Below are 26,909 nucleotides of genomic sequence, written 5' to 3'. Positions count from 1 at the left end.
AAAAACAAATAGAACAGTAAACACAATTATAACACTGTAAGCTAGCTAGGTAGGTTAGATAAAAAGAGGGTAATGGCTTCAACAAATTTAGTAGTATCATTAATACAAACGATGTTATGAGGTAGTGAATTCCAATCCTCGATGGCCAATGGTAGTGTGGAAGTCTGGTGAGAAACAGTCGATGATCGAATTGGACGTAATTTACATAGGTGATCTAGACGCGGGAAAATACGATGGGGAGGTGATAGCAGTGATTCTTTAAGGTGGCTATTGTGATAGAAAATTCGATGGAGGAGAGAAAGGCGTGATACTCGGCGGCGAAGGGAAAGTGAATGAAGGTTAGCTGATTGGCGTAAACCTGATATGCTGGTATATGGTGAGTAGTTGTTATAAATAAAACGAAGGGCTCTGTTTTGGACGGATTCTAGATTATTTGCAAGGTAGGACTGCCATGGGGACCATATAGATGAGGCGTATTCTAATTTCGATCTTATAAGAGTAGTATACGCTAGTCGTTTTATGGAGGGTGTAGCAAGTTTAAGGTTACGGCGCAAGTATCCGAGAGAACGGTTAGTATCAGAAATAACAGAAGTTATGTGAGTAGTCCATGATAGGTCAGAGGTGAGATGAACACCCAGGTACTTATAAGATGAGCATGCTATTACTTGAGTGTTAGAGAGGTAATACGAAAATGGTGTGGCACGCGAACTGCGGGAAATTGATAGGGATCTACATTTATCGAAGTTTAATGTCATCTGCCATTTTTCACACCAATGGATTACAGACTCTAGGTCTTCCTGGAGAGCATGATGATCATGGTTTGAAAGAATGGGTCGGTAAATGACACAATCGTCGGCGAACAGCCGCACAGAAGAAGCGATATTAAGGTGGAGATCATTAATATAGATTAGGAACAGAAGGGGGCCCAGTACGGTTCCCTGGGGGACACCTGACGTTACGGTAGAGGTGGGAGATTTTACGTTGTTAACGGAGGAATATTGCTTACGGTTAATTAGGAATTCAGAAATCCACTTAACAACAGAGGGATGAATATTAATATCGTTAAGCTTTGTTAAAAGACGTTGGTGGGGTACTTTATCAAATGCTTTGGAGAAGTCAATGAAAATGGCGTCGGTCTGAATATTCGAATCAAAGCTTGAGTAAATATCAGTAAGGAAGGCGGTTAGCTGGGTTTCACAAGAGTAAGATTTACGAAATCCGTGCTGACGTTTAAAAAGAAGGTTATGAGAGTCAAGAAAGTTTATTATATTTGAGTAAAGTATATGCTCCATGAGCTTAGATGGAACACTGGTGAGAGAGATGGGACGGTAATTACTTATTAGTTGGCGATCACCAGTTTTGTGAACAGGTATTACGTTAGCTATTTTCCAGTCACGTGGAATTATGGAAAGCGTGAGCGATTGTGAGAAAATGTCACAGAGAAAAACAGAGGAAATATGTTTAGTGTTTATTAATACCTTCGAATTAATTTGGTCATCTCCAGAGCTCGAGGAAACCTTTAGGTTTTCTATTGCTTTCAATACACCTGCGTGGTCAGTTATGATAGGATTCATCTGGGGGTGAGTTAATGGGCATGAGTCGGGAACGTTTAGCAAGTCTTCTTTAGTAAAGATTGATGTGAAGAAATTGTTAAGGTAAAGAGCGCTATCTTCGTCTGAAAGTGAGATGCCGTTGTCGTTAATGAACTGCAATGGAAGAGACAGAGCTGGGTTGACCACTTTCCAGAACTTTTTGGGTTTATTTGTTAAAATGTTGGGGAGGTCGTGAGTATAAAACTTAATTTTAGCATCAGCAATGGCGGTTTTGTATGTTCTAGCACACGCATGATATGCATCCCACGAGGCTGCATTGTTGACACATTTCGCTCGTTTATAACGTCGCTTTTTCTTGTTAGCATGACTATGCACCGTTTTGTTATACCATGGGTGAGAGTTATCTGATATGATGCGGGTCAATGGGATGAAGCGCTCAACTAAGTGGGATAGCTTATTTTTATAGAGCGTCCAATTTTCATTGACGGTTCTTTCCTCGAGATTAACAGAGAATGATTCGTAAAAGTCTTCGAGGCATGCGTTGATAGACACATAGTCGGCCCTCGCGTAGTCGCGAATGTATTTGCAATAATGTGATTTTCGAGGAACAGTGAGAGAGAGTGTTATGTCGATGACAAGATGGTCGCTGATTCCTGTTAAGTAGGTAACGTTGCTAAAAAGAGAAGGATCCTGACTTAAGCACAAGTCGAGTATATTGCTGCAGCAGTCGGTAATTCTAGTAGGCTGTGTGATAATATTTGTTAGGTTATAATCTAGGCAAAGATCTATAAATTCTTGAGAGGAAGTGCAAGTGGATGTGAAGGTAGACCAATTAATATTCGGGTAATTAAAATCCCCAAGAAGTACAACAGAAGCGTTAGGATATTGAGTAGCGAGTTCAGAAAGACACTTATTAAGCTCAAAGGTGAATTCCTTATTACTATCAGGTGGCCTATAACATACGCCCAGTACAACAGAGGGCGCCGTAGGGAGATAAACCCATACGACTTCTAGTGCGGTAGAAAGTGGAATGAGCCGAGACGTGATTTGATTATTAATAGCCAAAAGTACGCCTCCCCCCTTTCTAGTAATTCTGTCGCACCTATACACACGAAAGTTTTTAATAAGGAGGAAACAATTCAGCATTTGATATGTCGGGATTCAACCACGTCTCAGTAAGAACAATGAAGTCGGCGTTGCATGTTTGAATCAAGGAATTCACATCATCTCTCTTTGGGATTAGGCTTCTAATGTTAGTAAACAAAATAGAATGAATAGAAGATATCTTGTTGATAACGTGAGGTTTGGCAGTTTGATTGTGAGTGGGCAAACGCGAAGAACGCCGGCATTGCTACGTACATTTTTCAACAACCGAGCCGATAGCGTCATCGAACACAAAACACTTGCCATCTATGAACAGTTTATCGTGACGCAGCCGAAAAGGCGTTCCCTTTGGTTTGGCAAAATCAAGAAGACGACGTCGTGCGAGCCTTACAGAAAGTGGAAAATCTTCACTAATTGCAACGCGTGAGCCCTTAAGCTTGTGCGCAGAACCAAGAATGCCCTTTTTTTCTTTGAACGATGAAAACTTGACAATGATGGGACGAATTTTCTGCTGATGGAATGCTCCTAACCGGTGAGCTCTTTCAATTCCGGAAGATAAAACTTCGATACCGAGTTTCTCGGAACACAGGCTTGTGATCAAGCCCTCAGATTGAGCCCAAGTTTCTTTGTCAGTGTCAGCGATTCCGAAAAATATTAGATTAGAACGGCGGGATCTGCCCTCCGCGTCGTCGCAGCGCGCTTTTAATTTAGACAGCTTGTTTAAAGCCTCCGTAAGGTGAGGTGGAGTAGATGTATCGCAAACACCTGTTTCTTTCCGGGAATTCAGTTCACTTGAGAGCTGGTCTACGCGCTCCTCAAGGGCCGAAACGGTCGCTTCGTACTGCTTTTGCTGCTCTGTAAGCTGAGTGACTTCCTGCTGAAGCGTAGAATGACTCGCCTGAAGTTTTGTAACAGTGTCTTTAAGATTATTGAATTCTTCTATTTGGGCTAGAGACATGGGGCCTGGGTTCCTTTCCACATCGCCGGAAAGCAGCAGCAAGACTCTAAGAAACTCGATACAGGCTTTGCATGAAAATACAAAAATGACTGCGTCGCAAGAAAGGGTTAGTAGGCGCTTCATGTCGATGGGGCACGACATTTCAAAAGGTGGGGTGTTATTTGGTTGTTTCCAATTTGCGTTTTGCATGTAACTAACCTGCGTCATGAAGACTGTTAACGCCGGCATGGCTTTGTCGTGCCCCAGCGATTGCAGCGGTGGAAGATGCTTTTGAAGGCAGCCGACGGACGGAAACGGAAACGTCCCACGGTGCGCCATCCTGCGGTTGTTGTCGGTGAGGGACCACGTTGGCCACGTCAGGAGTGAGGCAGCAGGAGCTTCCTCTTGCGCTGCTGAGTCGGTGTTGAACGGGTGCTCCCGCGACCATGACGAAGGGCAGGCCCCATCGCCGTCCGAGGTACTTGGTGATGCCGTGAACAGGAGCAACAGCATCTGCGTCATGAAGACTGTTAACGCCGGCATGGCTTTGTCGTGCCCCAGCGATTGCAGCGGTGGAAGATGCTTTTGAAGGCAGCCGACGGACGGAAACGGAAACGTCCCACGGTGCGCCATCCTGCGGTTGTTGTCGGTAAGGGACCACGTTGGCCACGTCAGGAGTGAGGCAGCAGGAGCTTCCTCTTGCGCTGCTGAGTCGGTGTTGAACGGGTGCTCCCGCGACCATGACGAAGGGCAGGCCCCATCGCCGTCCGAGGTACTTGGTGATGCCGTGAACAGGAGCAACAGCATCTGCGTCATGAAGACTGTTAACGCCGGCATGGCTTTGTCGTGCCCCCAAATGATGATTTTTTGGTATTTGTTGAAGCCTTCGGTTGCGAAAAAACACTAGATTAGGTCCTTAAAGTATTCCAGGAGCTTGGTCAAGGCATTAGGTTCACTTATCAGACCCCAAAAGAGAGTCGAATTCAGTTTTTAGATCTCCTCGTTGAATTTACAATAGAACACATTTGCTGGTTGTATCATCCTAGAACATCAAAGAGTTTGCTAAACTACCAGTCAGCGCATTCGAAGCTCGTAGAAAGAGGAATAGTGTATTCCTGTTTGAAATCCGCTTTAAAAAAAATCATGTGTTCACGCAATGGGCGTTAGCTTCACTTCCCAGATTCAAAGGATTAGGGATTCAGGATACCCAGACTCAATTATTTCATCAGCATGCGATAGTTTAATAAAACTCGTAAAAATTAGTTCCAATTTCATTCTGGAGGAACCAGTTAAAAAAGAAAGTTTCGGTAATTCCTTATCTTCACCGCATTTCACACGGACTCAAAAACGTCGCGTCCAGATACGAGGTGAACGTTGTTTTTTCAGCCAAAAACAAACTAAGTAGATTATGTTCCGCTGTATGTGCACGCAGGGAGGGGATAGCAAGATCGGAAAATAACACATGTAAGGTAAACCATGGGATAAAGTTCGTGTCGTGCGTCAAAGGTGTGCCTTACCGCATTCCCTTCTCTTGTGGGCGCTGTTATATCGGGCTGACTGGCCGGTGAAACATCCGACTAAGACAGCACCACAGCTCCTTGAAAGGCACTGCTAATTCACATCTAGCGGTGCATCGCAGAGATTGCGGTTGCGAACCACAGTTCAAAAACACCAGCATATTATTTCAACACCACGACCAAACAACTCGAGAGATGGTAGAAGCCTACAACATCATGAAGAGCAACAGTTCGTGTGTGAGCCAACCTTCGGTGACTATGACTCCCAGCGAGATGAAGTTTTTGGATTCAGGGTAACCCAAGCTCTTGAGAAAAGAAGAACACCAGTCAACAATCGGATGAAAAAGAAAAAAGAAGAAAGGGGCATATTCCACGAGGCGCCAAGCAAGCGCGCGAACATTTGACTCCATGTTTTTCATTTCATTGTCATCCTTCCTTATGTTGTAATAACGAACCAGTTGCTAGTCAGCGCTTTGTCTTGTGTTCTCTTCATCTCTGTGTGTCCTCGTCCCAGTCGCGCTGTTTTTCAACATAAGCTCTCACCAACTCGCCCAGTTATCGATCCTTATCAATGTATAGGTGATTTGCGTCATGCTGTCTTTGTGTCACCTCCAGGTGTCTTAAATGGCTCTCCATCGCGAAGAGCACTGCCTTTGCTTCAGCGACTTCGGGAAAGTAAGGATCGGCTACTCGTGGTCGGGTTGTGGTCGATATCAATGTCCCTAATGGGTTGTCTTTAGAATCGAAGATGTGAGCGGCTGACGTGGCAGTCTCTGGGCCGGCGATTTTCATCGCCTCATCAGTGTACGCGAACGTGATGGACGAGTCCGCCAGAAACGTTGAACCTTCGGCTGCGTGGCTTCGGGCGTGGGGTTCCTTTCTTTTAGCGTGTTTCTACGCGTCCATGTTGCGCGGAATTGACTGGGGCTGTGTGAAATCGATGAGGTCCAGTGAGGGTGCGGGTGGTGGGATGCCCCCTGCGTCATTTTGGCCCTCTGGGCTGACAAGCTTGGCTATTTTTCTGCCGTGCTCCGTGTGTTTCAGTTGAACGCTGTGCGTGGCGACTTGTTTCTTTAGGTCTAGTGTACAATCGGTGAGCTGTACGCACTGCTTAGTAACTTCAATGTTGGCAAACCTTGGCAATCCAAGTATGGCTCTTCGGGGGTCGTTGTATGACGAGTCGAGCTTTTTCTTCTGTCGGTGCGTGAGCTAGTTGAACCTAAAACTGTGCATTATCTTGGATACGAGAACTGAATGTACGATCGAGAGTTTTTGCGGTTTTTTTTCCCGCCCCACCCATTCTGTGGGATATGCGCCGGATAAGTTGCAGGCCTTGTTTTCACGTTCGTGTGATAGTGTTTAGCCAATTCTTTTGCACGTGTTTGCCGTTTTTCAAAGTGCACACCAAGTAGCTTGACTTCCGCTTCCATGTCAATCCGCTGTCTGTCAAATGCGAGGTCTAGGTCAATGCTCTGATAGTCGTTTCCGAAAATTGTGCATTTTGTTTTTTTCTGGTGACGGCGCCAGTCCGACGCCAGTCAAGTCCCTTCTGTATGGTTTGTTTTTGTTCCGTCGGTCCTCCTGCCTTTGTCCATGCAGTGAAGTCGTCCGCATATATTGTTGCCTTCAGCTGTGGTATATCAAGTATTCCCCACAGTAGTGGGGCCATTACGATGTTGTCCGCATATATTGTTGCCTTCAGCTCTGGTATATCGTGTATTTCTCACAGTAGTGGGGCAATTACGATGTTAAATAGCGCTGGCGATAATGGGTTTTATTTGGCTTTCTCCGTCGTTTATGCCTGCCTTAATTGTGAATCGCCGTTGGTACAAAGAAAAATTTCACGCAATTTAGCGGTTTGCCGCATACGCCTTGGTTCCTCGTCGCTCCAATGACATAATAAAAGCAAGTCGTTCTCGCGCCCAGCCACTGTAGCCAAGATTTAATTTGTTATCACAACTTTTCGCAGCATCTTGTCAAAGCAGGGTGAAATTTGAGAGTATTACGTCTTTCAGCGAACTTGATATAATTCTTGGCAACGAACGTTTGGCTATCGTCTGATAAAGCAACTCTGAAGTTTTACTGAGTGAACGGTATGTTATTTATCGCAACGACCGTAAAACCGTTAAGAGTTCTCACAGCCGGAAATAAAGACATTTCTTGCTCAGAAATAGGGATTCGGGTGCAGCCATTGGATTTTTGTTCTGTGATCATAGGTGATTGTTATCGCCCTCCCCATACTGACCAAACCAATTTCAGTGACTCGCTGCAATTGCCTTGGTGATTTAAGGGCAAATTTTACCAATCACTACATGGTTCTCGGTGGTGATATTAATTACCCTGGTATAAATTGGGCAACATTAAAACCTATTCTGAATTGTAATAATCCTAGCCGATGCCGCGATTTTTATCTCTCCTAGTTGACGGACGCCCTCTATTAGATTATCACGTCGTCGACTCGCGACCGAGCCATCTCAGATATGTTCATTATCTCGAGCCCAGAATGTGTAACATCAGTCAACGTTAGGGAAAGCATTAACGATCATTCTTTTATATATGTCGAGACGTCATTTTGCTCACGACGCTCTAAAAATACAAAGAAAGCTATATCCGCCCACTCACGCACGGGTTTCGTAAGTTTATTATCAGCCATGGACGAATATGCGCGGGAATTTTCTGCCTTCTACACGGAGCGTCCTACCAGTGTAAACTGGCTTATCATAAAAAAAAAAAACACTCTCTGAACTTTTTTCAACTTTCGTCCCTCAATTCATGGTGGCAACCGAGGATTTGTCACCGTGGTTTGCAAATAGCTAAAGGTGCGAACTAAACAAGGAAAAAAAATATTTTCCAAGGCTAGAAGAACGAGTAATTCTGTTGACTGAACATCTTACAAAACGTTCACGCAACAATCTAAACAAAATGTAGCCAATGCTATGATACATTTTTTCTGTGACTGTACCAGGCATGCTTTCGTCTGATCCCCCAAAATTTTGAAAATTCTTAACCATAAATTGAACAGAGACCACCCCACATTTACAAATCAACAGAACGAAAAGATGAGTGATCTTGATGCTGTTAATCTGCTAAACACATTTTCCTCTAGCGTGTTTACCCAGGAAACACACTCATTACCAGAATACGCTATTACAAACAGTTATCTACCTATGCTGCCCATGTTACGTTGAGAACAGCATTCTCAAAGTAATAACAAACCTGCCCTCGAGCGGTGCACCTGGTGATTGTGTAATTCCTGTTAAATTTCTAAAATTAATCAAGCATGCAGCTTCAAATATTTTTAGCAAACTATTCCAACGATCTCTGAACTCTGGCTCAGTCCCACTTCACGGGCGCTGCGCCAAAGTCATGCCGATCTTTAAATCAGGAGACCGTTCCGATCGTACGAATCATCGCCCCATTTCCCTTACCAGCGTGCCTGGCAAACCCATGGAACATGCTTTGTATACCCATGTCATATCTCACCTAGACAACTGTAACTTCTTTTTTTTTAATCAACATGGTTTTCGAAAGGGTCAGTCGAGCACTAGTCGACTTTGCAAATTTGTGAGAGATCTTCACTTCAATACTCACCTTACTGCTCTGACTGGTACCATCTTTATTGACTTCGCCAAGCATTCGATACTCTTCCTCATCGTCACTTTCTTCTTAAACTTCCTCGTCTGCAAATGGATCCTTTCGTGATTAACTGGAATTTATTTAAAAAAAACAGAAAACAATTAGTCAAAATTAACCAATCATCATCGCGTCCGTCCGCTGTTATATCCGGGGTCCCCCAGAATAGTGTTCGCGGTGCTCTGTTGTTCTTAATATTCATAAATGACCTTCCTTCCTTCCCTAAACTCCACAATTAGGCTTCTCGGCAACGATTGCGTTATTTACCAAAAAAATATTTCAAATAACAATTAAACTCTGCTACAAGACGATTTAAATACCATATCTTCGTGGTGCTCTATGTGGCAGATGAACATAAACACTCTCAAATGTAAACAAATGTCCATCTCTAAGTCTTCTAAAAGAACACAATCACAATATTCACTATTCTCACAACACCTAAAACATGTAGTATCGTATAAGTAAATGGGAATACATTCGAGAAACTTTGTATCATGGAACGAGTCCATTGAGCACATTACGAGCAGTGCTTTGAAAACGCTTGGCTTCTTGTGACGAATATTATATCTTGCCCCAGCTGAAACAAAACTACTCGCATACAAGACTATTGTCCTCCCCAAATTAGAGTATGCATGTACCACTTGGAATCCCCATCAAACTTACCTTCAACAAAGACTACAATATCTCCAAAACAAAGCAGAAAGATTTATATGCAACAACTATTCACCGGACACTTGTGTATCGGCCTTAAAAAACTAGCCATAATCTCTCTCCTCTAGAGCAAAGGCTAAAATAACTCGGCTGTGTTTTTTTTATAGCATCTATTACAGCGATTCGCCTTATAAATCAGTTTATTGCCGCCATGACAGTTTTACATCGCCAAGATTAGATCATTCTCGGAAACTAGAACCATTCTTGGGTCGAATTAACACTTTTCTCTCCCCCTTTCCCCTTAGTACTTTGCATCAGAGACTGCAATGCATTACCTGATCATATTGTTACTGACAGCAATCCTATTTCATTTAGAAACCAGTGTTGACTATTGTAGAATTACTCACCTTCATTTTGTTTGTGTATAATAGCTTTTGTACTCCGTTCGTGTGTTATTCTTTCTTTATTTTGCTTTGATTGACCACATTGTGGGTGCATCCGGGATTACATGTCACTTTTTCGTATTTTGCTATCCTGTTTTTTTTTTAACCACTGTTACTTGTTTTGAATTTCCCGTCATGTGATGCGTCCTTCTGACGCCCTTGCGGCGAATACAATCAAATGAAATAAAATGAAACAGGAAAGCTACATGAAGGCTAGTTTTTGGAATTCCAAAGACAGTGCCCGGCCCCAAAGTGTCCCAGAAACGGAAAGTTGGAAGATCCCGTTTTACGCTGTATAACCCACATTATAATCTAAAATTCAAAATGGACCTTTTCAAGAAACATCGGTTCAAGAGTAAATGGTTCTAGTACCCTCACTCTCTTCCTTCTGGCCGATCAAAACGGGAAGACGGTTTCTTTTTCCACTTCGGGGCAGAAGATAAGCCACGATGGGGACAAAGCCGAGTTTGAGGGAACTGTATCTCGGTCACTGCGGCTCAATGTGCGAACAGGATGTGACTGAAGTTTTGGGTATCGAACGGGTGGGAGAGGCCTTGCACGCGTGTCGTTTTCTAGCCACTGAGTCTCAGACCCAGTCGCGTGTCTAGGTGGAAGCACATTTTGCCAAAAAGGTGGATTAACGGCAACCACATTTTGCGCACGGTGTCCCCAAATAAGCAAATATTTATATATAATTTATTTAACAAGAACTATAAAATATTAGGTACACTGTTTGATTTGCGTTCTTATACAGGGTGTCACAAAAGAAAATTTACGCGGTCTTTTTTCCCGTAAAAATAAACTAGGGATCGCCGAACGCTCGTTCTCCGCCCTAAGGAAGCGCTAGAGGTCATAACCAGATGCCAAAGTTTCAGCCCGATCTGATAACTTAATCAAAACTTATAAGCGATTTTCTGAAAATTTCAATGGGAAAATGGCGGCCGACAGGGTTTTCCAATACATGGGGCTCTGTGGTACCAGAAACCGAAAACAGGCAAAAATGGGCTCCATTTTCCCATTGAAATTTTCAGAAAATCTCTTGTAACTTGATTAAGTTATCGGATCAGGCTGAAACTTTGGCATCTGGGTGTGACCTCTGGCGCTACCTTAGGGCGGAGAATGAGCATTCAGCGATGCCTAGTTTATTTTTGCGGTAAAAAACACCGTGTAAATTTTCTTTGACACCCTGTACTTCAGCTTTGAATTTTTTTACTATTTTCGTGGCATTTCTGATTACCTGTTTAAAGATGTGGTACAGTTTCTGTTACATGTACACAGCCCTTGCGAAAGACGAAGTTCTGTTGTCATCGGCAAGTTGCGAAATGTACAGTAGCGTACTTCTGGGTAATATTTTTTTTATTCGTAAGTTTAGTTCATAGCGCTGCCATCAATTAATCTCGGCGCGCCACGATGACACATGGTGTTGCTGGGGGCTCCAAGCGGTTGCAACGACTTTAATATATTAGAACAAAATTTAAGAACAAATCCGCAACAGAGCTTGCTGAATTATGCAATTCGCAAGATAGAGAGGTAATAGGCCGTCTATGGGGCGAGCCTAACAACGAAATTGTTAGATTTTTTTTTTCCGGTTGCTAAAATATGTTTCTGTGTATACTTCGTTGTTTTTGAAGCGGGCGTTGACGGATATAACGCCGCTGCTTACGCCCCTGCTGTGGTAAGTAATACTGTTGTCTTGACACTCTATTGAACAATAGACTCTCCCATTTCACCCGTACGGAGTCTTGAAAAAGCTGTGTCGAATGACAGTGCACATGTCATCAGTGTAGGCAGAGCAACGACACAGCAATTCCTGACGCGAGAGGCGACTGCGCCTCGATCTGGCTGACCGCGTTTGCTCTGCTGGAATGTGAGCGTGAAACTCTAAAGAAGCGGTAGCTTGCTGATGGTAGGACGGTGCCTTGTCGTTGAGAATCCTTTGCCATGCGAAAGCCTGAGAAGCCGTTTCAAAGCTGGGCGTACCCTACGCAGCGCCTGTCAACAACCGCCGGTGGAGCATCGCAACCTTTCTGGCGCCTGTTGGCAGTCTACCGAGCGCCGGCGGTTCATCGCCGCGACTTGAATGAGAGCATTTTATGAAACCCTGTGGACATGAGCTCCCGCGACGATGAACCGCCGGTGCTCGCAGGGGAAAGGTTGCGATGCGGCGCGAAACAAAGGCAAACAATCCAACAATCCAAGAAAGGCAAAACAATCCAATTCTGATGCATTGTGGGCGAGGTACTCTAGCTGCGAAAAAGAATATATTGCCTGTCTAGAAAACTCAAAGAAAAAGTACTTTAATTACGATTTACCTGCTCTACTTAAAAACAATCCAAATAAATTCTGGAAAAATGTATCGCCTACCGAGTCTCATGATAAGAAATCCCTTATTAGCGGCTCTGGCCAACTCGTACCCGACGCGAGCTGCCCAACAGTCCTCAATACTTTCTTTACGTCTGTTTTTACAACCGAGGATCTAAGTAATATTCCGTTTGTACCAGAGCTAGACTGCCGTTTTATGGAACCCATTTCAATATCGCCTGCAGGAATTCTAAAACTCATCAATAACCTTAAAATCTCAACATCCGCGGGCACCGACATGATTAACTCTAAAATGATACGTAACACTGCTGAGGTATCATCAAATATACTTTGCTTACTTTTTGAACAATCATTATCTACCGGATTCATCCCTTCTGACTGGAAGATCGGGAAGATCGTTCCAGTTTTTAAATGTGGCAATAAAAACTCACCAAATAATTACCGACCCATCTCATTAACGAGTGTTGTCTCAAAGCTATTTTAACATGTTATTTTCTCGAGTGTGATGTCCCATCTTGACCAAAACAACTTTTTTTACAAACACCAGCCCGGATTTCGTAAGGGGTTCTCATGCGACAACCAACTCCTTGAATTCACTCATGACATACATAGTAACATGGACCTAAACACCCAGACCGACGCCATTTTCTTAGACTTCTCTAAAGCGTTCAACCGCGTGCCGCACTGCCGTCTCTCCTCACTTCGCATTGACGACTTAACTCTTTCTTGGATCCGAAACTTCCTCTCCTTAAGACAGCAGTTCACCACAGTAGGTGATTTTTACTCGGAGCTTTCCGATGTAACCTCCGGGGTGCCGCAAGGTACTGTCCTTGGCCCTCTTCTATTTCTAATATACATTAATGATCTCCCGCAGTCGCTAACATCCTGTGTACGTCTTTTTGCCGACGATTGTGTACTGTACAGAAAGATTAACAACCCTAACGACCACTTACATCTCCAAACTTATATTGATCGGGTAGTTACCTGGTGCCACAAATGGCAAATGACCCTTAACACAGCAAAATGTAAGCTTGTTTCTTTTACCCGTAAACGCACAAATTCAGACTTCACATATTTACTCAACAATTCGCCCATCATCGCTGCTTCCGCTTATCAGTACCTCGGTGTCGAACTAACTTCTAATCTTTCTTGGGTTTCTCACATTAACACGATAACCGCTAAAGCATCCCGTACCCTCGGTTACTTGAAACGCAATCTTAAATCTGCGCCCTCTCACCTCCGCAAATTATCCTATGAAACCTATGTTCGCCCGAAATTAGAGTACGCCTCCGCTATCTGGGCCCCTTACCAAACCTACCTTGTTAATCAAATCGAATCCATTCAAAACCGTGCAGCCCGCTTCATTTCTTCATCATATTCGCGTTTCGACAGCGTGTCACTAATAAAGCAAAATTATTCTATCTGTCTACTGGAAACTCGACGTAACATTTCTCTCCTATGCTTAATTCACCGATTATGCCACAGCCCCGCTGGGACTTGGTTCTTGCATCTGGAACACCTGAACAAGGAATCACGTAATTTTAACACTAAGAGTTTTAAGCGCATCTTTGGGACATCATTGTCATTCAATAATTCTTCCCTGCCACGTGCCATCAAGCTCTGGAATGATCTTCCCGAGGCCGTTGTTTCAGTTTCCGACCCAGCACTTTTTCGTTCAGAATTAACCACATATATGTTAGCCAATTAAAAATGTGTAACGATGTTATTTTCTTGCACACTGGTCACTGTATCTATATTTTTACTCGAAATGTTAACGGATGTGTGTATTATAATTATTTTGTATCTCATTATGTGCTTTATGTTACCCAGCAGTGCAAATATTTAGTTTACTCTGTTGCGCGCAGATGTGTTTTGATGTTTGTATAGAGTCGGCGTGCTCCCTGCCATTCCTTCTTTTTGTTAACCAGATTATATAACCCCCCTCATGTAATGCCGACAGGTCTTTAAGGTACTTTGAATAAATAAATAAATAAATAAATAAATAGAAAAGCATATAGTGCAACAGAGTGTCGCGACAAGGGTGGTACTCACCTCGGTAGCGGCAAAGCACCGGCTTGACATTCGTTGACGTCCGCGTGAAGAACGACGAAATAAACATAAAAAAAAACGTTAAATGTAAAAAATATAGCACGCAGAATGAGACACACGTGCTTACAAACAATTAAAATAGACTGAAAAAAATATATATTTTAACTCAAAACGGAAGATTTAGATGACGTCAACGCCAAGGTAAGGAGATAAGCCGCGAGGAGAACTTCATACAAACGATTCATCGGGCGCGCGCTAGGGCACTTGGGCTTAACTGGAGTAGGTCTATAGAGGCAGATAAGGACGTTTTTGTGACCGCGGGTCTATAGCACCGGCGACATACGCTCCAGTAAGCTTGCCAAAGAAAATTTAGCGATGGAATGTCAGTTTCAACATACAGTTTTGTTAAAAAAATTATATAGGATGCGCTCGCTCGCCCAGAGCGAGCGCAGGAATAGCTATCTTCTAATTTCCTACCTCTATATTGCTATGAAAGTCGCGCGTCTATAACCAAGATGACATAAAACGCCACTGAGCCGGCTAAACAAAAGTCGAGTGTTCGCAAGTGAATAATTTAGAGACATACATCACCTATATCAGGCTAAAGCAGATTGAAAAGTCGGATACGTATAGCCTCGGTGACATAAAACACATAAAACACCATTGAGTCGGCTAAAAAAATTCAATGGTCGCGAGCCTATATACTTAGGGACATACACCTCTCTATAGCCAGCTGAGCATATTCAGTTGCCGAAAATATATATCATAGAACGACATACATCTTTTGATAGCTCGTTAAAGACGGTGGCATAGTCGCAAGTTTATGGCTTTCTAGAGACATATATATTTTTATAGCCGGCTATAGGAATATGAATGGTCGAGATTCTATCGCTTTGAAGACAAATTATTTTGTAGGTGGCTATAGTGTGCTTTATGGTTTCTTGTGGCTTACCATAAAGGCCCATGTACGGTTATAGCTCACCATAAGATTTTTCATCAACATCCACAGACCGTTTGTGTATGGGTTAGCTTTTATTCTCAACTCAAAAGCGAAGTGAGAAATCACGTGGTCGTAACATGCTAGGGCACCAAAGGCGATGACCCTAAGCTTCCGCCGATTTTTTAAGCTTACCATGATGATAAGTGCCGTCACGGCACTCATTAGCTACGAACGTAATCCAAATATGCGTCGACGGACTGATTGTTGATTGCGCGCATACGTCCGAGTGACGCAGTGCTCATGTCCAATACACGAGCTTCGGCTGACGTGCTTGGTCACCGCGGATGCACGACAGTGAAAAGGCGGAGAGCTTTCGTAGAAAAGTAGGTAAGAAACATTCCGCTATATTTTCAAATTTTCGTCCTGACGAGCAGGCTTTCGGCTTCCTACCCTCGTGTACCCCTTTTAACCATTTAAACGATATGCCATTATTAAAATTCCAAACTTAATATTAGAAAAAAACAAGGAAAAAAAAACGCAATAAGACACGGACAAGGAAGATAGACAGAGACACATCGCTAACTTCCAACTGAACCCTTAGCGAAAACTAATACGTTTGAAATATACCACATTCTAATTTGAGTGTATTTGAAATACAATTCATAATTGTAAGTACACGAAAAATATACCGAAAATATAAACTTCTTTTTTTGTTACTTAGTATTAAAATATACTTCTAAAAATCATTTTAAAATACCTTTACTTAAAATACATTTGAAGTTCCCTTCATGCGTTTTGAAATATGTAAATACTAAATTAATAGGCACAAAACACCTTTCACATATACTTCTTGAAATATTTATTTAATTCATGCAAAATATACTCCAACCCTAAAAAAATGGAGCAATCAAGAATACGTGCATAATACTCTTAAAATACCTGAAAATCGTAAATACTGTTGTGTTATACTCTAAGTACCTTTTGACTGCAATACTTTGGTAGTTTGACTTAAACTACCAAAATATTTAAAAGCTCCCCTTCTGAAGTTCACTTCAAGCAGATATGGAGTACACTGAAGCGCCTAAATACATTTGATTAGTTTGGCAATTGAATTGCGCAGCATCGCACTGATAAATCAGCCCAATATATGTTATTGTTTCCTTTTTTCTATCAAGAACACACCTGATCAGTTCCTTGCACACCAATCACAAACAGGGTTCTGGAACTACAACCACAACATTTGCTGATGCTGGAAAGCTTCAGCAGGTGCTGTGAACAGATACGTTTGGCGTGGTTTTGTTAGCACAATGTTAGTTCACTGAACGTGTATACTCACCATTGTACGTGATGTGAATAGTGACTTTAATACAGTGACATTAACTACCATATTAAATAGTCAACTACTAAAAAGGAAAGGCAAAGCAACTACTGTAAAATATTTATTTTTCGCGGGCTCAATATTTCGCGATTTAGGTCAAAGTTGGAGTTTTGGAATTATTCGCAAATTCTAATTTTCGCGACGCGCTGGGATCGCAATATAGATTTTAATGTTTTTACATATTGCCGGAATTGTTCACGGGACCTATTTTTCGGAATTGTAGGCGATTCGCCAACTTTGCGAGAATTAGGTCCTCACGAAAATAAAGTCGTTTACAGTATTTTAAAGTGAAGAAACTGCCTTGATTCGCTTCGCCCTGAGTGGTGCTACGCAGAGAAGCAATAACATGTATTTTATGAGCCGTTTGTGTAGATATTGTTTTAGGGACTGTGCCGAATTGTTATTAGTTGTACCAATGCCTTTTAGTAAGAGATATCGTCCACAAACTTCAAAACACTGTTTCCCCCTTGACAGACTCCCGAGGAGAAGATCGAATACTTGTAACCTTAATAAGCGCAGAGGTGGTCACCGAAAAAATTATTACCTTCAATATGTAGGCTATATAAGGCTCTAGAGCAGTCAACAGGACTGTGAATGAGCTCTTCAGTGCGTCATGGTGTTTGTGTTTGTGCTCGTTTCTAATGTGGCTTTGTGAGATGTATTTAGTAGTGCCTTCAAATACCACAGGGACACCATTTGCTGACAAAATCGAAAATAAAAAAAAATTGTGTAACCTGTTTTTAATCCACAAATGGCATCTTGAGTGTGAAGGAATAATATTTTTGGTATATCTAAAATATTTTTTGATTCATATTTATAATGTATTTTGAATACATTACGCGCGTATTTCGAATGCGGCCAAAATAATACAGAATAAATACAAAATGAATATTCGTACTAAATATATTTCAACTTCGTTTGAAGTACGGCCTCTTTTTGCTAAGGGAAGTCTGTTTCCGTAGTCATTTAACATGCATAACCGGTGACAAAAAAAAAATGAAAAAGAGGTAATGAAGAAACACAGATAGCACCGTTAAAAAGCCTAAAGTATTGTTGTATCATCCATCGACAGCAACACGAACTGCTTTCCCTCGGTCGAGAAACCGTAGTTTTTTTTGTTTTTGTTTTTTATTTGACAATTGGGTCTTAAACTCTATCTTCCTTGTCCATGTCTCTATTGCGTTTTTAAAAATATTATGAATAACCAACTGGCCGAACTTACCACCTTTGTCCAATATGAAATGCATCGCAGCCTGGTGCCACTACGTGGCTCTATCCCAGCCTATATACGCTTTACACACGCACCAGATTAGAGCAGCCATTCCTAATCTTCTCTTGTTTCACCAAGATGCCGAGCTACTGAAACGGGCGTTGACGAGCCTCCACAAAGGCCAAAGCTGGGGAGAAGGACACAGTAGAATCTCAAATGGTAATAGCCTTGCCTGCAGTAATAATAGTGAAGGAAAGTAAGCCTAATAAAAGGAAACAAAAACCGCGTGTCGGTTATGGCGGTGCACATGCACAGCTGCTGCAAGGTGTTTATAATGAATTTCATAGTTTTTTTGATAATAATAGTTCTATTTGGACTTCTTGAGTCCCGGGTGTTGGGAGAGGGGGTGTTGTAAACCAATTATCTCTGACGCGACTTCAGCATGTGTGCACAGTCAGGAGAGAAAGTAATAAATCCGCGCAAACAAGCGTTTTTTTTTTTTTTTTAAGAGCGCTGGACTGGTGGGTTACGCACGAATTAGTGCTGACGTCACGGGCTCGTCTTTGCGAAGCAGGCGGAGGAGAGCCCACCAACGCTAACGAACTCCCGTTATCACTTGTCTGGATCACAGTCATGTGAATAAGAAGAGAGAGTGGTTCACGAAGTCATGAACGGTACGCACTCATAAAAAATAATCTACAGCGAACAAATAAAAAAGTGGCAAACCGCTGTGAAAAAAAAAAAAAGGCCTACAATTTTATTTTAACTTGCCTTCACACGAGTGACTGCCTGCTTGCGTTTAGCAGAACCCTCTCCCGCCTAGAGGATTTGACTGTGGGCCCAAAGAAAGGCTTCGTCACCCCTCTTTGTTCCCCCGGTGGGGTTGAGCCATACCATTGAATCTCGGCGACCGGCCGTTTGGGCTTGTTAACGACCGGCAACATCGCCCGGCGCCGTGTTGACGTCGCCACACCTGGATGCGAAGCTGAGCCGGGCTCTTCTTTCTGGCTGCGATTACGTTGGCCTGAGGCAGGGGTCAGTCGACGCAGAAACCGGGTGGATTACTGGGCGAGGATTCCGGGTGACGGCGCTAGCTGCGGAACCTCCGTGAGAGTGTGTCCGGCTCGGGTTTGTCGTCTGACGCCACTTGCGGATTATCCCGCTTCTCCCTTTCCTGAGCCACGACGCCGCCTAATGAAGGGATCATCACCATCACGGTCAACTTCTCACGGGCTGAGAGCGGACCCTCTGTCGTCGACTCCTCGGTGCAGCTTATCGAGGCCAACAGTGGCTCGGCGCCGCATTGTGAAGCCCGTCCGCAACTGCAGTGTGTGTGTGCGTGTGTGTGTGTGTGCGTGCGCGCGCGTGCGTGCGTGCGTCCGTGCGTGCGTGCGCGTGTGCGTGTGTGTGCGCGCGCGCGTGTGTGCGTGTGTGTTCCAGGGGATGAGTGGGGGCGGGGCCTGGTCAGGTGATGTTCGTTGGCAGCTCGGTCACCCTTGGCTGCCAACCGCTGGAGTACCGAACAGCGAGCTGATAAAAGGAGCGAACAAGTCGCAGATAGTGCTCTCGAACAGAGATGGCAAAAGTACTTTTAAAAAGGAATTGTATTAGATTACTGATTACGTTTCTAAAAAAAAAAATATAATTAAAATACATAACAATTACTTTCCAAAAGTAATGAAATTACTTTGACATTACTTTTGGATGCCGTGAGGCAGCAATTCGTGCTCATTTTATTTACAGCATATGTACCAAAGCTCACATGTTCCTGTTTACACTGCAACAGCGTTATGCACCTCAAAGTGAACCATACTAAAGAGTCGTTTTGCTAGCGCACAGGACATAAATGCCAAACGTGATGAATAGCTTCTTTCAATGTGACTCGTAGACAGTCGACCCCCGGGTTCACTCTTCATTCAGCGATGAAGGTCCTTAGTTAAAGGGTGATATGCGACCGTCTTCCTGACTTAAAAAAGGTATAGTCTATGTCAGTATCTTAAGTCCGGTCATGGGAAATCGTTCTTAGAAGGAGTATTCACGTGAAACGTTTCCCTTCCGCCTCGAAAGCAATCTGATCCTATTTTCCCCAGAGAAGTAATTGAAGTATTCCTGGTCATCCCGCACAAGGAATATTGTTCCCAAGCAGCCGAAGAGCCCAAGTTATTGCGTGTTGTCGCACAAGGGGGCTGAATATTTGCTAGGCAGAAGCATCGCCACTTGAGAGAGGGGATGGCGCGAGCTTCCTAAAATGTGTACTTTCCCAACAAAGGGGTGGCGATGTCTGCTCGTAGGCTTATTCCAACATAAAATTCTTAAAGAAAGGCAGTAAGGCATAAAACGAGCGACACTTGCTTTGCTCGATTCCCGTCTTATTCAACCACAAAAAGCACCTTTACTTTACAAAGCCAAGGACACGAACAAAAGTTTCTGGGGACTCGGCGAGTCATATTGGATTTACCGTTTATTCCGGTCGTTAGGTGTTCACAATGGTAGAAGCCTACGGGTTGACCTTGCTTGACGAAAGAACAAAAAGGCTGGGCATCTTTTTGTCCTGTCCTTTCAAGTGTTAAAGTGTGTTTACCTTACTGGTGATGTGCCCTTCGCCTTGTCACCGGTAAGCCGTTCATGCCTAAACTGACAGTGAGATGGAACGTATCTGCTCGTTGGAACAGTCACACGTCTATATTTCGCCACGTAACCACGATCCCGTCCATACCCATGTGCAAAGACAGGGACGAGTTCGGTCATCAAAGAAAGGCGGTTGAAAGGTTCTGGTGAGCTCCTACCTCCCAGTGCACGGTCGTCTTAGGGATAACCGAAGTAGAGTATCGTTGTGATGACGTGACGCCGTGAATGTCTTGCCTGGAGTTCGTGAGCCGTGGCCTTTCAGCGGTGTCTTTGCGCGTAAGCTTTTCTCTTTCGCCTTTCCAGCCCACGTTTGCGCGTCTGTCGAGTTCTTTGTACGAGGCTTTGCACTCAGATGGTCGTCGTTTATTTGCTCTGATGTCTCTTTCACATTTCACCGTGCAAAATAATTATTCATTTTTTTTCTTTTTATTAAAGCTCGCAAACTTTTTAATTTAGGACCAAAGTAATTTCAACAGTAATGAGTAATTTACTGGAAATTACTGCCTGAGAGTAATTCATTACATTACTAAATTACCAGCCGGCCTACAAAAGTAATTCATTACATTACTCATTACACAAAATGTAATTTAATGAATGTAATGTCATTACAGTAAAGTCATTACTGCCATCGTTGCTCCCAAACGATGCACGTTTCATCTGTACATATGTATTAAACAGAATTTGACGCGAGAGGCTTTCCCGTCTTGTGACGTTCCTGCCCGGAGTCGGCCTGCGGTTCCTGTCCTGGCCTGGCCCTGCTTGAGGCTGCCTGGGCAACTCCTCGGTCGAAACAAAGTTAATGCTTTCGCATGAAAGCTCTTATATAAACCCTATCGCTGCAAAAAAAAAAAAAAAAAATGGCGCATGCAAACAAAACAAAACAAAGAACACTGTAAATAAACTACGCATTCTTAAACGCTCATTATCCGCCCAAATGTAGCGCTAGCGGTCCAAACCCGATTCCGAAGTTTCAGAACTGACTGGTATTGCAGATTTCGCTGTATGCCAGATATTCCAGATTCGGCAGATTTTTTTGCATCGGAAAATGTTACCAAATTGTTTATAACTTTTGAATGAGAGAGCAAATCGTTTTGGAACTTTGGCATCTGGTTTGGACCGCTAGCCCATTTGATTGGAAAATGAATGTTCGGTGATGCGTTTTTTTTTCGTTGATAAAAGCCCTTTACTTTTAATGCGAGAGCAATAATTCTCTTAAAGGAGCGATGCAACAATTTTTGTATTTTGCGCAAATACCGCTTAAAACGGATCCCTAACGCTAATGACCTATGAAACACGCGTTCGTTTTTCACCCCACGCAATAGAAGTCCCAGAAAAAAATTAAAGAAAAACGAGCAGCGTTCACCCCCTCAACTCGCAGCCAGAACATGCGACCACGTGATCTGGAGCCGATTATATGCCGCCAGTGTTCATCATAGCCACGCGCTGGGGTTGGCAAAGCGCAGAACACGCGCTGAGTTCCAGACATTGTTATGGCTCGGCTGTTGTCTTCGTTGCAGCGATTGGACACGGGTCACTACCCGAATGCTTCTCGAGCTAGCAATTATCACGAGCCCAAGTCGAGTGCGCACGCAATGCTCGGGTCCAATCTATGAACCGCATTCAAATATCGTCACTTGGGTGTACTGCGAGCCCCGAGTTACGTCATCAAATTTTGCAAAGGAGAGATTGAATGAAAATGATCGCTTTTGTCCTTGAAATTACTCCGCAATAAAGGAGTTTCTTGGCCAATGGCGTTGCGTGTGAGTATCCTTGAGTCCCACTAGTGCCAGTAAGCTCGTGTAGAGAGAAAAACATTCCAATTGAATATCGTTGCACAGCTCCTTTAAGAAGCCAAGCCGGCGTTGTCTGTAACCGCGAAAAATGTCCCCTAAAGTCCCATCGGCTGAATGTAACCGCAACTAAATTCCCATTGGCTGAGCGAAGCGGCACCTAAATTCAAGTCATCAAGCACGCGCCTCAGAAATGAAGCACAAAGAAAACCACAGCAACGCAGATGCTTTGCCACTGGGGCCAACGGGTAGCTCAAGGTCAAAGCGGACTCGCCTCAGATTTAAAACACAAAGGAAAGCATAGCAACCCAGGTGCATCGCCACGGAAGGTGTGGGACCGTTGGGGCTCGCCGCGCCTGCGCAGTGGGGAGCGTGATGTCACCGCCGGAGCGCCGTGTGCGATAGGAAGACGTGGAGCGCTGCTTGTAGGAATGCTTTCGAATTCCCACACGTAGGCAGTCGTGAATGTTGTTTTGGGGACATCCTGGAGAAATGATGATAATGCAGTTAATGCATTTGCAATTAATGGGTTTGCTCTATACCGACGACTAACTCCGGCTTAGCTCAGTTGGTAGAGCGCTCCACTGGAAACGGAGAGGTCACTGTTTCGATACCAGGAACAAGCGGATTTTTTCGGTCGCTCTCCAGTCATCTTGCTGTGGTTGGAGATCTATTTTTGTCCGTTGTCCCCCTTGTTCTTTTTCTCCAGGGATTATTTTCGTCATCCTGTATAACGCTCCAGCTTTGACCTAATGTGCACTGAACAGGGGCTCAAACCTGGACAATTGGCGAAAATTTCGCCACTGCCACTGATTATGTTTTTTTCGACCATTGTGTGCAGCTGTTTTCTGTAAAAAAAAAATCAACGGCAAGCCTTTCGAATTGACACAGAGATATGAAAATAATTACAATATTTCATATTGAAAGTTTTCGCGAACAATTTTTCTTTCAATTTTCTGCCACCAAAGAAGGTGCACAGCGGCGCATGCGCGTCGGTTCTACTGCAAAAACGACAGTCGCTTCCCGTAATGCTTGGATAGAAAATGGCGTACCATTTCAATTCCCACGATTACCAGCGACCTCCGCGCTTCACCGTGCCCCGTTGTACGGCAGCACCATGAGTTGCGGAGTGAATTTTATGACAGTGGGAAATGCGGGACATTTTGAAGATTAGGGAATTTCTTGCAGGACGCGAAACACGAGTTCTCAATCCGGAACAGTCACGCGAGTCGCGGAACGGGTGGTTACCTACCTACGACCCATTTTTGGCGTGCACCGACCGCAAACTCCGACGAATACCTATATCTAAGCCTAGCCAGGCCTGAGCCTGCACAGCTTATAATATCCTCCACGGCTAGCCCCGGTAGGAGCGCATCCCCACAAGACATGGACACCGATACGTAAGACCAGCAACTCACACCGCCTTCTACGGGGTACAAGCCCCGTGGACCCGCCGAGTAGGCCCGTCAGCAAAAAAAGAAACGGCAATCACCATAATCATTCGCCTTCGCCCCCACCTTGATCTGCGACGGACAGACACGCAAGACCTTGGATTGCAAATCCTCACCGCTGCTAGACTCACGCGCTTGGAACGCGACGTCGCATACATAAAAGTAAGACGCAAACAAAACCTAATAGCGTTTGACATCTACGAGGCCGGAGCCGCAGAGAAGCTGCTCGCAGTCGCTGAGATCGACTTCCAAGACTCCAGGCTACATCTGAACTCGTATCAAGCCGTGCCACCGTCAGATGCTAGCGGAGTCATCCACGGGATACCACCATCCGACACAGACGGGCAGCTGCGTGAGACCGTGGAGATCGAGCAGGGAAAGCTACTCGCTGTACGAAGACTCGGCTCCTTGAACCCAATAATACTCACTGTCAGCTCCCCCACGGCTCCTCTATACGCATTCGTCAATCGAGAGGCAAACAGAATCTACCTCCACAAGCCGAAGGCCTTTCAGTGTACTCAAACTCAAAGACTTTATTTATCTCAATTTGAAGAGGGGAGACAGAGAAAAAGCAACTCATTTGTTGCTTGACGAGCTTCTACCTCCCGAAAGCAGCAAAAGAGGACTGCATGTACATATACATAAAGTTTTTCACAAGCATACTTATAACATAAAAATAGACAACACTAGGTGGGGGAGGGGAAGGAGGGGAAGAAAAGTAATCAATTCACCCAAGTTTACAAATTCCAGGGAAACTCTCTCACAAACATGGAATGCACATTTCTTAGGGTTTCACTCAAAACTTCCGCATTTCATTCAGTCAGGCGATTGAAAAAAACAACAACAAGGTACTGTATATTTAAAAATCTCATTACCGTAGTTTGTTCTGGAGGACTCATTGTCTTCTGATAGGGCATCGTATCGACAACTTCCCTAATAAAGCCCTCTATACAACCTGTGTAACCTGCAACTAATATTTCCCTCCCGACACAGACCACACCCGATTGGGTCACTCCTGCACGCCCACCTGCGCCAACTGCCAAGGATCTCACAAGTCGACCGACCCCCTGTGCCCTGCCCGCAGAGAAGCCGGCTATCGCCGGCAAGAAGCCGCTAATGCTCGTCGAAAGTCACGCACCAACCTTGGCCAGTCATCGACGAAGCATTCAAAACTAGGCTCCTTACCCCTGCACACACCACCCGTCTCTGGATCCTCCGTCAGGACCAGTAAGAGATTTGCCCCGCTTCAAGTCATCGCCTTTGAGCAGCCCTTTCCGGCCCTGCCTCGCAGACTAGCGCCGTAACCTGAACGATACCACACCCAGCCACCGTAACAACAGAGACGCTTGCGCACCTCGCTTCCGGCCGCCGCGCCCGGCACCACGACACACGATGAGTGAGGAGCATTCACCAGTTTCTCGGGGTTGCTCTTCGTAACCCGCCGTCCGGACGACCCCCCCCCCCCCCCCTTCCTTTCCCACGTCTCATTCTCAGGTTCCCCACAACAGTTCCCCACCCTCACCGCTCTCCGAAACCCACTCGCCGAGCTTAGCTTCCCCGTCCTATATTAAACACCTCGAGGACAGGATTGTCCAGCGAATCTAGCAAACCGTCATTTCCCAAATTGAAAACACAATTTTCAATCATATCGACAAGTTTTTTTTTTCAAGATTCTCTAACTTCGCTCCCGCAACTACGTCCCGGATTGAAGGACAGGCTGCCTGAACCAAAATTTAGCAGAACTAGCCGCTATCCAAGATCGGCTTCATAAACTTGAACGAACGAAACTTGAACGAACTTCACAAAATGGCTACCGGATACCCACAGGATACCCACTTTCCCCTAATAAGGTAACTGCGCTCCCTTCTACCTCCATTTCAGCTTCCGCCTTATCCCAGAATGATCAGTCCCATTCCATAAGGCATGCAGGACAAGGCGCTGCGGTCCTTGTTCCATTCCCCTCCCATGCCCCGCCCTCACCCGCAGCACTTTATATGCACGTGTGGCAGTGGAACTGCAAGGACATCCGGCAAAAACGGGGCACACTTTTGCAGGCAGTCCATCAAGCCACCAACCTTCCCCACATTATCGCGCTGCAGGAATCCCTCAGCATAATTGAGTTTACCACGCTATGTAACTTACTCTCTACCTAGCATACCGAGGAAACAGAGCGAAACTCAGCTTAGATAGCATACCTTCATATTCTCCTATTTTAGTAAATAAATCCATTGAAGTCATTTAGTTAGATACAGAGCCATTAAATAATGTCAGACAGGTACATGTGGCTATCCGATGCTGGCCACACAAGCAGAAACAGGATGTTATTATTGAGTTTTAGAATAGGGGCTCCAAAGAAATAGGGGCTCACCACTGCGGAAGCGCGGAACCCAGATTTGGGGTTTTTGGTTGGTGCTCGCCCCCGACGCAAAATTCGAGAAATAACGCGGCGCCCCTATTTGCTTGGGACCGGTTGCGTCGGCACACATGGCGGCGCCCTTCCGCTCGCTTCGGAGCAAATTTGTCATGGTCTCTGCAGTATTAGCCAGTTTCATTGCCAATGAATGGTGCAAAATGCTTTCGCTTTGCTTTATCTCGCTCAAGTACCAAAGAATGAGCGGTGGGCTCGCCCCATTCTAAAAATCGTCCCTGATTCTGGTCATTGCTAAGCCTAAAGAGAGACGCGGTAACCGTTGGCATGGCAACGTATTGCTACTCTATGGCTTCGAGTAAATTTCCTTCGTGGGACGATACCTGCAGCTTGAAAACAAGTATTTCAAGGCGCTTCAAAGTCGCTCCAGCTCAAATCTAAATCTAGCAGCTGCTCGCAGAGTATACTCGCTCGCGATCGCCTGAGTTTCGGCATAGTTGAAGGCCTAAATTTACGGTGACAGACGGTCAAAGCGCACACGAACGCCCAAGAAATCTGAGATCGAGCATCCAATTAGAGCGCTACGGATTGGATTTTTTCGGCTGAATACAGCCAACAACATTTATACTGACTTTCGATTGTCTCTGTTATTCACCTGAACTATGACTTGTAAAAAAAAAAAATACTTGGTAAGCACACATGGTTTACATTTTTAATACTTTTCTTTTTTTGACTATTACTCTCGTTAGCCGCGTTGGCGCTGCACGCGGGAAACGGAAACGCGGTGTGCTACGTTGTGAAACCCCTGTTCTATGAGCCGTCGACGCCAACCTTGTTGTATTGGGGTCCCCTAATTTCTTAGGGGAATCCAAACGTCGGAGCCCCCTATTCCAAAACTCTCTATTGTCATTTCGGCGCATTGGACACCCCAGCTT

General features: G+C 44.4%; 1 pseudogene; it reads left to right on the top strand.

The window, feature by feature from the left end:
• Positions 1-23,541: 23,541 nt before the first annotated feature.
• Positions 23,542-25,331, top strand: LOC115328359 (annotated as a pseudogene).
• The last annotated feature ends 1,578 nt before the right edge of the window (positions 25,332-26,909 follow it).

This window comes from Ixodes scapularis, unplaced genomic scaffold, assembly GCF_016920785.2.
Source record: "Ixodes scapularis isolate PalLabHiFi unplaced genomic scaffold, ASM1692078v2 PGA_scaffold0__279_contigs__length_252992795, whole genome shotgun sequence".
Lineage (NCBI taxonomy): Eukaryota > Metazoa > Arthropoda > Arachnida > Ixodida > Ixodidae > Ixodes > Ixodes scapularis.
Note: the sequence above shows the minus strand (reverse complement) of the source record. Positions and strands in the feature narration are given on the sequence as shown.